The sequence below is a fragment of the Cyrtonyx montezumae genome, unplaced genomic scaffold (genome assembly GCF_038088225.1).
Source record: "Cyrtonyx montezumae isolate F1298 unplaced genomic scaffold, pur_monq_1.0 scaffold_19, whole genome shotgun sequence".
Taxonomy (NCBI): Eukaryota; Metazoa; Chordata; class Aves; order Galliformes; family Odontophoridae; genus Cyrtonyx; species Cyrtonyx montezumae.
This window is the reverse complement of record NW_027071925.1, coordinates 5097171-5110166: the sequence shown is the minus strand read 5'-3', so window position 1 is coordinate 5110166 and position 12996 is coordinate 5097171. Positions and strand designations below refer to the sequence as shown.

General features: G+C 54.2%; 1 protein-coding gene across 1 annotated transcript in view; it reads left to right on the top strand.

The window, feature by feature from the left end:
• RPL38 (ribosomal protein L38) overlaps positions 1-12996 on the top strand; it is a 149910-nt gene that overhangs the window by 123815 nt on the left and 13099 nt on the right. The window lies entirely within an intron of this gene.

Below are 12996 nucleotides of genomic sequence, written 5' to 3'. Positions count from 1 at the left end.
GAATGCATCCCATTGCTGCAGGGCTGCATGGTGGCACCCAGCAGGAGGATGCTGCACGCAGGAGTGAGCTCACCCCCATTCTTCCCCTGCCCAAACTCAGTGCCCAGCCCCAGCCAGCAGCAAGTCCCTACTGGAGGGAATCCACACAGAGCAACTAGGGGGAGAACATTGAGGGAAATAAGGCAGTGAGCAGAGCAGGAGAGCCTATAAGTTACCAGCACCTCGAGATGCTCATAAATAATGCACATGGCACAGAGTCGGGGAGCTTTTTACCCAATTAATTAATATGTATGGTAATGCTCACACATGCAACACAGAGGCAGGGCTCCCCCTTTACTCCCAGTAAAAATACTTCTTTGGAGGACTGACACGTTTATTATCTCCCCTATAATTACCTTATTGTGAGCATTTGTTCTAAGGCACCCCGGGAACCACAGCCCCATGCAGGGCTCCAAGGAGGGGAATGGCTTTGAAACATTGGTGGGGACTGAGGAAAGTGGGTCAGGATGGGACCCCAGGGCTCTGCAGGGAATGTACCAGCTCTGCTTGGGCTGTTATGTCATCCCCTGGCAGGACAGATGGGATGGGATGGGATGGGATGGGATGGGATGGGATGGGATGGGATGGGATGGGATGGGATGGGATGGGATGGGATGGGATGGGATGGGATGGGATGGGATGGGATGGGATGGGATGGGATGGGATGGGATGAGATTCATGTGCTTTGCAAGAGCTCCTCAAGGCTGCATGGTGCAGGACAGGGCTGAGCAGCTGCAGAGTGAGCCATGACGGGGGATATTAAAGCCTTTATTACAGGGTGACACTCGCTAATTGCAGAGCTCCTTTCAGGCAGCCAGCAGCGGATGAGCTCGGGCGACAGCACCCAATTATTGCAGCTCAGCAGGGGAAAAGGGAAAGAAAGGAAGAGAAGAAAGTGCAATTATCAGGACCTCGTCTGTGGTGCGGCACAGGGCTGCAATTTCAAACCATGCTGAGTTTGCCCAGCCCTGCTCTCACTCCCAGTACTGAGCACATGACAGTTCACATTTATTCTTCAATGAGCAGCCACCCATCTCTGCCCTTCAGCTCCAGGCCTGGCTCCTTGTGCCCATCCAGCACCGCATCCACATCCAGCACCACACAAAGCTCTTTCAGGCTGCAGATGCCAGTTCCATGTTCTCCCCCACTTGCACACAGATCACATCCCAGAGCATCCCCTGCCCCAGCTCAGCCCTCATTGATTATTGAAGCCCCGACGCCGCTGGGGGGCTGTGCTGCTTTTTCCCCTCCACCTCACCCTCTCCTACTTTTCCTTCCCTGAGTTGCTCCCGGCCCCGAAATCTCAGCCTCGAATATTAAAAAAGGTCAGGCTTCAGCTCTGGTGAAGTAGCAGAAACCAGGGCAGCGTGAACAGCAGCAGCACAGGGGGACTGCAAGCAGGGAGCAAGGGTGTGAGGGTCCCCCCCCACCCTTTGTACCATTCCCCACCACCACTGCTGGCTCAGTCACTGACAATTAAATGTAATGATGCCTTTGAGAGATAATAGCATGGGCTGTTTCAATGGGGCTGCCTGCAGTGGGGCAGGTTGTGTTTGCTGGGATGAGTGATGGGGATATGCGTGGATGAGCAGTGACCCCACAGCACTTCCCTACCCAAGGAACTGCCCAACGGGGCCCAGATCCCCTCACTATGGCCAGAGAGAAACAGCAAAAAGCAAATCAAGGGGACGAGGTGGGGAATGGCTCAGGGGAGAGTGGGATGACACAGCCCAGCAGGACAGCAGCTGATTCCATCAATCCTAAAAGTATTTTGCAGCATCATCCATGCTAGTGAACTGACTTCCCCCAGCAGGTCTGGCAGCATCTGGGGGCAGAAACGCCACCGAGATCATTTTGGGGCTTTGCTGGAGCTGGGGGATGCTCACAGGGAGCCGAAGATCACCTGCAATGCCTTAATTACTTATTTCAATAGAGAAATCAAGGGCATGAAGACACCCTGCTGAGTTCAGTAGCTTCCATCTCTGCTTTCCGTGTGTGGGGTTTTTTTTTGTTGGTTTTTTTTTGGTAAATTCTTTGAAACAATATCACAGAGCCCTCCTGCTCCCCACTGCCTGCTTGGTGACTCCTTGGAGACCATCACCAGCATCTGCCCCCGTCCTGCTGCAATGAGAGAGGTGCTCAGTGAGCAAGGGGGACAGACAGGGGTCCTGGGCCACCCCAGGGTTCTGCACTGGGGTTGGTGGGGAGCCTTGGCCTAGGCTTATTCTAATCAAAGCTAATCAACTGCAATTACCTAATCAGATAACCCAATTAGATATTTATCCCAGCCCTACCTTCCCCATGCCCCCCATGCAGCTGCCTCGTGGCTCATCCCCAGATGCCACCACATTCCTGAGCAGTGCCATCAGGGGGTGACCTCAGCATCCAGGTATGATGGAGGAGGACTGTGTCACTCCGTGTGCGGCCACCACGGCACCTGGGGGGCACTGAGTGGGCACAGCCGCCAGGGGGCATGGGCACAGGTCCGGGCACAGAGCTGGGCTGTGGGGACAGGGCCAGCCTGGGTAGTTGGAAACACTGCACCATCTTGCAAAAAAAAATTAGGCCAAAGCAGTGCCCGGCTCTTCTTCTCCCTCCAAGTGATCATCGGCCTTATTAAAAAACAACTAATTATTATTCTGGCTCATTAGCAATTATAAATCTGCAGCTCCGGTACTTCATTAAAAAAAATGACAAGTTAGCACTTAATTACTCTCCCCCAGCAGTGGAAGCATTAACCCTCTGCACCCCACACTGGTACCCACACCTGCACCAGTACCCACACCAGTGCCATACTGGGCTGCTGCTGCAGCACAGCACCGCAGCTCCCCAGGCATGGAGCACCAGCAGGCAGCCCATGTTCCCAGCATCTATGGGGAGTCCACAGTGTGCTGAGAAGTGCCCCTTCCAGGGGGCAGAGCTGGCCCTGGGGTGCCCCAAGGCCGCCCATGCCAGAGCTTTGCACACCACAGCCAACAGTGGGGAAAAATTACAGCTGCACAACGAGCTCTCCCAAATTATATCACCTCCTCTGACAGCATAATTGCTCCTTTTCACCGAGATTTAATACGGAGCTCACATCCTTAAGCAGTTGCGTGTTATTTTCAGGGCTCCCGGTGGTGCAGGTAGCGCGGGAGCAGCAGCGGGAGGTGCAGGGCCAGGGGGGCACATCCTCTGTTTTGGGGTGGGAGATGGGGACGTCAGCACCGCGCACCCATCCCAAGGGAGCGAGCACATGGCTGCGGTGTCCATGGAGCAGAGAGAAGGACACTCCTGGTCTGCGTGTCACCGATGCACACCGGCAGCTCCCAGTGCTGCACCCCCCGCAGCACGCCTTGCTCTTGTTCTCCGTGCACTCTAATGGCTGTATCAATATTATCTCGCCTGCAACTTGCCCTGTGACAGAGATATTAATGACACAGCACAGCGCCAGGGAAGGGCACGCAGGGCTTCCTGCAGCAGAGCCAGCAGCATCACCTCACTCGGCACTGCAGGACTCAGTGCAGGAGGTACCATGGGGACATCTGTGGGGTCACAGCATGCAGCCAAGCCCCACAGATTCAGCTGCCCCCAGAAGGACAGAGCCCACACTCAGAGCTCTGGTCAGAGCTCTGCATGCCTGTTACATCTCCCTGTGACTTCCATCCACGCTTGTACCCCACAGCCAGAGCGAGCAAAAAACGCAGTCTGCAGACATCCAGCAGAGATGCTCACCTGCGCTCCCCTTGCCAACAGCATCTGTCACCACCCCAGACAGACCTCGCTGAGCCTGCAGAGCCCCATTGCTGCATGGGGAGCAAGTGGGCAGCAACATCAGCAAAGGGACCCCACACCCTCCCTGTGCCCCAGGGACCCCGCTGGCTCCTCCTGCACTGAGCCTGTGCCAGATGTCCAGCTTGAGGAAAAGCAGCCCTTGTACTGCATGCCCTGCTTGGAAAATAAACTGGCATTCAAACATTTTAGGATTACAGTCAAGCACCATCAAGTTGTTTAGGAAGCAGGGAGCATGAAAAAACATCTCAGCAAGAGGCTTCCTGACAGCAAACCCCACTCAGGAGCAGCGATTTTCAGCACTCAAGAGCACGATGTGCTGCACACTGGGCTGCAAAGCCCTCGCACCCACCACCAGTGCACGAGGCCAAGGGGTTACCATGGAGCTTCGGGGCCCAAGCGAGTGCTAGACATGGGAACTGCCCTGAGCTTCAGCACCAGGGCTGTGCCAGCCGTGCCCAGGGAGCCCTCCAGGGAGCCAGGATCACGTGTCTGAAAATGTATGATTTATTATTTCTCTTGCCCTTCTCCGTTATTCAGTATGTAAATCACTGCTGTCCTGTTGCCAGCCCCCCCCCCCCACCCTCCCCCCACATCCCCCCTGAGTGCTCTGGCACGCAAGCAGCACCACAAGGTTTTGTCTTGGTCATGGTGCACAGAGGAGCAGGAGCAGCAGCGGGGAGCTGAGAGGCCAAGTACTCATCTGGTGCACCCAGGACTTACGTATTTTGCATCATTATTTCTCGTAGGGCTGCGTCTGTGGGCAGAACTTCACTTTCCAAAGGTCTTTCAGCTAAATTAAAGTGCAGCTCTGCATCTCCTGCTGCTCTGCCTTCACATACCCGGTCTCATGCCCAGTAGCTTCACTTGTGGGGTTTTCCCCTATTGGGGTCCACAGGGGCACCATCTCAGCACCCTGCATGGAGCCACTGCTGAAGTTCTGCTCTGCAAACCCATGAGCAGTGCAGCCCCCTGCAACAGTGCTTATCTGCAAAGCGAGGAATGCACATCAGGATGTTAAGCAAATAGCTGTCATGTAATGGATGGGGCGCCCACGGAAACGAACACTTACAAATAGCTGTAGCATTTACCTAAATGTCACGCTGATTGCTCACTGCTCTGCCAAGGGACAGCATCCTGGTGCACAGCGTTTTGGGGTGCAGGAGCTCAGCACGCACTGTGCACCCCCGGAGTTGTGGCCATGGGAGCAAACAGCAGCCAGGCAGGCAGCATCTCCTCTTACACCGTGTTTGTTACCCTTCACATCTCCCCAGGTGAGGAGGTTGCCAAGGACCTGGCCTGGCCTTAGCGTCGTCGTTTATTCAGATTTATGCAAACGTATTCCTCTAACAAGTTCATTCATTTAGCAGCTTTCCTGTTTTGCACAGGTTTCATCCCATTTGCTTCCCTTCCCAGCTCTGCAAGGAGTCTCCACTTCTCTGCAGGGCAGGGCCCGGGCACCACGTTGGCTGCAGCAGCACAGGGCAGCACAACCCCAACCTGGATGCTCACATTGGTACCCACAGCAGCAGAGATGTGCTGCCACCATGGAGCTGTATGGGCAATACCCATCCATCCCAACCCACCTTCCCAAAGCCTCAGTGCCATCACGTGCTCCTGGCAGCCACACATCAGTAGTGGGGCCGCACACAGTGGTGTGCAGTGGGGCTCTGTGTCACTGCTGACAGTGGCACTAAATGTCCCATGGGTGCGATGCGATGTTGGTTTTCCCTCGGGCAGAACGGGCTGAAGGCACAGTTGGGTCCCTGCCTGCACCCAACTGTGGTCTGCAAGATTTGGGGTGTGGGGAGGGAGGTGCCAAGGGGACAGTAGGAGTCATCCCGTGGGAATAGGGACAAGAACACCCCATGGCCACCTGCGTATTCTCCCCACCCCTGTGCCTGCCCGACATTCCTACAAATCATCTGCTATTAATTGCTCTGGTTAAATTATGCATCAGCTTCTTAAAGAGCCATTTAAGCTCAGGGTGCGATGTGCTGCTATTTTTTGTCAGCTCATGACACCCACCTTGGGCTGCTACATTCATCTGATAGCTGCAGCAGTTGCTGAGACATGGGAAGCAGCTCTGACCCAGCACATAGCCAACCCCATCTGCCCCTGTGCGTGTACCGATGGGGACAAGGGGTGCTCCCCAACTTCCTGCTGATTGCAATGAGTACTCCACACCCAGGACAGAGACAGGATCCATCCCCAGGAACCCGGGGACAGGTGGGAAGGGGCTGCGATCCTCAGGGCCCATTACAGCCCCAGCACTCCCAGCCCCATCCTCACACTTCTGCCGTCACCCCCAGTGCCAGCCCCTGCCTCCACCTGTCCCCAGCCCCTGCCCTCCCCAGCCGGGATCCAGAGGAGACACTTTAATCTCAATCAATTAGAAACAAAGTAGTTCTAATGGCAGGGCAATAAAAGAACACTTTAATTTTAGAGCTAATTAAATATCAACAATTGCAATGCAGCAACAGACAGTTAACCTGGAGTAACCCATTATTTATAAGGAGTAGAACGCATTGACTCGGGGTATGAAGTGAGTTGTAGTCATTTTAATATCAGCTGTCACAGTCTAACTGTTCTCTTTTGTCTCACTCCAGCACAATCATCTTGCCTGCTTCCTCCGGGACCATTACCGCTCCTAAGCTCAGCGGAAGATTAATTAAGCTGAGGTCCCAGCAGAGAAGGGCACGTGCTCCCGGCCGGGCTGGGTGAGTGGGGTGACAGCAGGGATGATGCCTCCAGCCCAGGGCTCGCTTCTAATTGCAATGCCCCGGGACTGAGATGCTCGTTAGAAGCTGGGAATTATTAATGGTGGGAGCTGGTGTTTCTGCTGGGGGACCCCAAACCTGCACAAATCCTTCTGCTCTTCATGGTGCTTCGAGCCCCAGCTCCACATGCTGGAGAGATGGGAGATTTTGGAGCCTGGCAGCCCCAGACAGTGCCACAAAGTGCCTGGTGGGGGGGAGGGGGGAGACAGGCACCAGGGTGGGCTCTGTGCCCCTTCCCTGAGCTGGGAGCTGGGTTTGGGGGCCGCTCAGCCCCAAAGCAGCTGCTCTCCCAGACACAGGATTTTTGGGGTGGGCTCACATCTCCCTGCTGCTCCTGGGCTGCATCCACAGAGGTGCACGGCCACAGCCGCAGTGTGGGAGCCCCGACGACCAGCAGCAGCTGCTGCTGCGTTTAATCAGATCTGCTGATGGTTTGATCGGAGCTAACAGAATTATTTCGGTGTTAAAGCGAGAGGTTGAAGCGAGAGGTTGACTTCCCCCCTTCATTATTCGCGCTGTCAGGCTTGGCTCCGGCCGCCAGCCCTGCGATTTCCTTGCTGCATGCAATGAGGCTGCAAATGGGGTCTGTCCACATGGCACCGTGGCCAGCATGGCCCCAGGACCACGAGCCACAGGGACCACGAGCCACGAGCAGTACGAGCCACAAACCATGGCAGAAGGGAGGGGAAGTTGGGGCAGGAGCGAGGCGCATCTTGGAACGAACCCAACGCGTTTCACTCCACGAGAAGAAAATGTTTTGACTTCCATGCTGGGCTTTTGTTACCGTTTTGATATATTGGCTGTAAAAGAAAAATGCCATTGTGTGACAGAAAGTCAGAAATTTTTCTTTGGGAAATGTCAGCACAGAACAGTTCCAGATTGAAATGTCTCAGCAGCCAACGGCTGACGGCAAATCCTCACCCCGTGGTTGTGCAGGGACCTCGTGTCTCCTGGATGTGGCACCTGCATCCCCACACTGACAGCCCATGGGGACAGCCCAGTATGGGTCCCCAGAATGTGCTGTGAGTGCCACAGCCCGGCTGTAGTGGCAGCACCACACATCCTTTGGTGGCACCACAGGAGCAGAGCCAGCACGTCGCGGCTGACATCCCACACCCACATCGCTCCTCACCCCCGTGGCTTTTTCCTAAGACCAATGGGTCCAGTGTGGGGTCAGGGGGTGTGGTCCCCACCCCACACACCCCGAGGCCACTGGGATATGGGGTGAAGGCAGCTCGGTGCTGACACACCATAGTCCTGGGGAGGAGCAGAGGGGACGAACCATCGGCTGCCGCGTTTCCATGGGAGCGCTCCCTCATCACCCAGAACATCACGGCCCTTCCCACCTGCTGGAGCAGAAGGGGCTGCTCCGGGTGGGAAGTTACATGGGATTTCGTTATTATTATTATTGTTGTTATTATTTAATTCTCAAGGTTGAAGGATTTATGGCCCAAGCTTACTTATTATCAGACACAGCCAAATAAAAATGATAGATTTCCGTGCCAGCTTTACAGCAGCTCTCGGTGGCTATTAAGGTTGCTAAAAGCATTTTCCATTCAAAAAAAAAAAAAAAAAAAAAGAAAAGAAAAAAAGGAAAGAAGGCAAAGAAAGAATGAAGGGGAGAAAAAGAGCAAAAGGAGAAATGCAATAGGATCCAGGCTGGTGATGGATTGCAGGAAATAATCCACCCTGGCAGCCCAGGACTGCATAACCTTGATGTCAGCGGCTATTTTTCTCTGCTCTATGGCTCAGTAACTATAGAGGAGGGGTGACCCCACTGCACCTCCTGAAAACTGCCCAGATTTGGGGTTCTCCTTCATTACTGTGTCCTGGGTGAGTGGAAAGTGGGTTCCCAATGCACCCAGTGCTTTGGGTGCTCATCACCCACCCACCACGACATTGTGGGTGGTAGGGCCACGTCCCCAAGCACATCACCCCCCCCCCCATACACCCCTCCCATTCCCTCCAACGTCACCATTCAATCTCTTTCTGTCATCTACCATTCCCCCCCCTCCGTGCAGTGCTCTCTTCCCCGCACCTCTGCCGTTTTTATCTAACACTGCCCGTGAAAATTGGTGTGAAATGAAAAAAAAAAAAAAGAAAGAAAGAAAAAGGAAAAGGAAAAAAAAAAAAAGGCCTCTCTGCCTGCAGATGAAATCAATTGCTTTGGCAGGTCGCCCGCGGACACCTCGGAGCAACGCTTCCCATCTGCAGGGCTGTGTGTGGATATTTCCCTTTCTTCTCCTGCCTCTCCCCCATCCCTCCTCCTCCACCCCGATTTTTTATTTATTTATTTATTTATTTATTTCCCTTCAGTCTTTGCAATTTCACTTTGATGTCATTGGTGTTTCTCCTTTCGTGGCAATCCCCTTCCCTCTGTGTGTGTGTGCATGGGGGAGGGGTTTTGGGGGGGTCTGAGCACATAGCTGTGCCCCATTATTGGGTGGCAGCTCGACGTGGGGCTGCAGATGGAGAACCCCACGGGTCCCCCCAGTGCTGTGTGTCTCTGCCGTGTTCCCTTCTGCCCTGCGCTGGGACACAGGGGATTGCAGCTTGGTGCCCCCCGAGGTGCAGCGTGAGGACCACCAGCACCAGCCCCGCTGCTCCCCAGGAGTTCATTGCCAAACCCTTGGTATTCTGCAGGAGACTTCAGCCCTGCAAGGGAAAAAGGGAAAGAAGAAAAAAAAAAAGATGCTTTATTTCTCGTGCTTTCATTTCACTTTGAGGTTAATAGAAGGCTAATTTGAAAGCACTCTGTTAATGAGAAAGCTAAAAATACTTCTCCTGCACGGACCCTTCCTTTGGAGCGCTCTCTGGGTGGCATTGGCTGCAGAACTGCTCCTTGGGGGCAGCCACAGACCCAGGGATGCAGTGACCTCCCGCTGCCCTCTGCCTCCTGCAGTGCTATGAATGTTTTTTGGTGGCCTCCCCACGTCCCACCGTGGCCAGGTCTCACCAGGACAGTGACATGTGGGGCAGGGTCCTAGCGCTGTCCCATCTGGGAAGCACCAGCCGTCCCTCCACGTGGGGACACACTCTCTCCCATCCGCCCCCAAAGCATGGAGCGACACATCCAACCTGACCCCAGGGGTGAACTGTGGGAAGACAAAGTATTTATTTGTTTTTATGCCAGAGCCTCCCCAGAGCTTGCAACAGACTTCTACTTAAAAGTGTAATAAACAGAGACATAATTAGTCTATAAAATTTGGACTCAGAGGCTCATTACTCCCAGGATGTTTAGCCTGTACTTACAGTGTCACCGGACAGCATTGCTCACAGCCCCGTGCTGGCATGAGCACAGCAGCACCGAGCCAAGAGCAGCCCCCAGGGCAACCCCCAGCCCCAAAACCCCTTTGTTCCATCCCCTCTTCCTCCTCACCCTCCTCCTCCTCCCTGCAAACAGCTTGATCCTAGAGCTGCCTCTCGGGGGACATGTCCAGGGGCGTGCACAGCCTGCTTGCAGCAGTGCTGTCACCTGTCCCCTGTCACCCATGGCCCCATCACCTCATGGGGCTGATGGGCACTGTGCTGTCCCCCTCCCTTTGCAGAGGACAGATCAAAGTTTGCACTCAAAGCACAACAGGGATCCCCAAACTGGCATGGAGAGCTCAGGGGACCTCGTGATGGCACGGGGCTGAGGTCAGCACCGACCAATCCAAGAGCTGCTCGTGGAGGGGCAGCCATCAGCTGCAGCAGGAGCATCAGCAATGGCTGTTGTCCCCAGCGCTCATCCCTCCAAAGGTGCCCCAGAGATGTCAAAGCACTTCCAGCAAAACGGAGTTCAGAGGCCAGCTCTAAACTGGAACAAACGAGGAGTCTTTAATTCCCTTTAGACAGAGATGCATGAAAGAGTTTCTTGTTCTGCTGCTGAAGAAGCACAGCTCTGCTCCCCCACCTCTCTCCTGCTCCCTGCGATTGTCCTTTGAGGAGGTGCTGGAGCATTTAACCTCCATTTCCCTGCACAATTAAGGAGCTTGATTTGGGCACGCGGTGAGATGCTGAGGGGGGGCACTGGGGGCAGCACACCGACACAGCTGTGCTGGCTCCCAGCACCTCCTGGCTCCTACTGATGCTTTAATTTTCCTTGGGGTTGGGGGGAAAGAAGAAAACCGCCAGATAATTGTAGCGGAATGGGATGATAAGTAATGTTTGGTATCCTTTTTACAACCATTCCCCAGGGGCCCATTATGGTAATTTTTCTTCTATAACTGGCAAATTGTATAACAAGTCAGATGATAAACTAGCAAGCCAGGCAGAAATTTGCATTTTAATACAACTGTCTAAATCATTTCCCCACATAGGGCCGGACAGGACACCTCTGCCATCTCTGCTGCCTGGGGTGGTCAGCAGGGATGGGTCCCCTCCCAACCCCATGGGTGAGCCATGCCTCTCCTTCCATATTTCCCAGCTGTGAAGCCTGGTGGGAGGCAGAGCAGCTCAGCAGCACCAATCCTGAGTGGGATATCCATAACGGCTGAGATAATGGGCAAAGATGGGCAGTCCCACAGGTCCTGGGGTCCCTCATCCCCTCATGTGCATGGAGACAAGAGGGTCCCCATGGGATGGGGTCGAGGGGATTCAGCAGCCCCAGTCGTCCCACCCACTTTGTGTCTCAAAGAGCTGTTAGCAGCCATTCAATAAAAGCCTGATAGTGAAATGCCAGCCTCCCCTGACAGGTTTATAAATAGCTGCTTTGAGCCCAATTTGAAGTTTTGATTAAAAAGAACTGAGGGAAAAAAAAGAAAAGAAGGGGGGAAAAAAAAAAAGCCAATGGGAAGCTTGCAGCCATCTGTCTGCAGTTGTTTCCCATTCCTTTTCCCCATCCCACTTCCCCATCCCATTTCCCATCCCACTCTCCCCACCAAATTCTGCCCAGTTCAGGATGTGGGCACAGCCACAGTGTCCCGTGAGGATCCAGTCCTTGAATACAGCCCTGTATCAGTCGCTCCTCCACACGTGAAACCTAATTAAGATTTTATAAACACTCATCCAGCGCAGAAAACTGCCGCCGCATTAGCAAGGCAAATAGCGCCCAAATTAAGTTATTTTCTTCCCTCGTTTTAGTCCAGTTTTTTAATTAGGTGGCTGCTGAGATGTGGCATGGCCCTGTGTAATTGTGTCACCATGATTTATTATGGCTTTTCACTGGAGTTACTGTATGGCCCTTTGCATCATCAGGCTCAGTTCAGGTCACTCATGTCAGTGGGAGGCTCTCCTGTGAGAGCACTGCAGGAGGTGAGGGCACCAAGGTCCCTGTCCCCTCCATCCCTGTCCCCATCCATCCCTCTCCTTGTCCTCAAACCTATCCCTATCCTCATCTGACTCCCATCCCTATCCCATCCCCATCCCTCTCCTTGTCCCCAAACTCATCCCCATCACCATCTCATCCCTATCCCCATCCTCAACCCCATCCCATCCCATCCCCATCCCACCCCATCCACGTCCCCATCCCTAACCCTATCCCCATCCCTTGCCATCCCCATCCCACCACCCATCCCTGCAGTGGCTCAGGGACCCCCTCCTGCCTCCTCTCTCCCAGGGGAGTGCAGATCTCCCGTACTGGTAATCACAACACAGCTACAAACAGTCACAGAAAGAAAAACAGAGCTGAATAGATTCTATGTTGAAATTTCTAACAATGGGAAATACATTTTTGAACAAAGCCTGGAGAATCAGTGTTTTCCCCGTGGAGAAGTGGGCACAGAACTGCAGAGGCATGATTACATCCTTCCGCACAGCCACGCTGGTGGAACAGCAGAAGCAGCAACCCACCCCTGAGCTCATCCCATTGCACAGGGCAGCTCAGGACAGTGGGCTGGGGACAGGACAGAGGACAAAAGAGAAAACACATCCTAGAGCATCTTTGTTGGGAAGGCAGATCCAGTGGGGTGCTGCATGAAGGGGATGCTGCAGGGTGCCAGCCCTGCACACCTGTTGCCTATGGAGCCGCAGTGATGCTGAGGGCAAATCTGCAGCACCCGTTCCTGCACCATAACTCTTCAGAGGACACTTGAGCTGCTGTAATGCTTCCAGCGTTAGCATGAGTGACCCTCACTCTGTGCCCACACGTTTGCAGCAGATGGTGAGGCCGCTGGAAGGACGCGTGGCGGTGAGCTGAGCCAGCTCTGCCAGCACAAAGGCCACGCTGTGCCCTGAGCTGCAGGAGCAGGGTGCTGGCAGCTGGCAGTGCTCACATCGCAGCTCCCAGATTCCGGGAAAATCTTGGCACAGCAGGCACTGCTGGGGCTTCAGGCAGAGTTTGTTTTGCTGTGGGGCTCGGGGGACACGCAGCTAATTACCGGTGACAATATTTGTGTCACCAAGTTGCATATAAAGGGAGGAAGACGTGGGCACAAGCAAGACTTCTTTCAAATTGCATCCCCATCCCCCATACCCCATCCTCCAT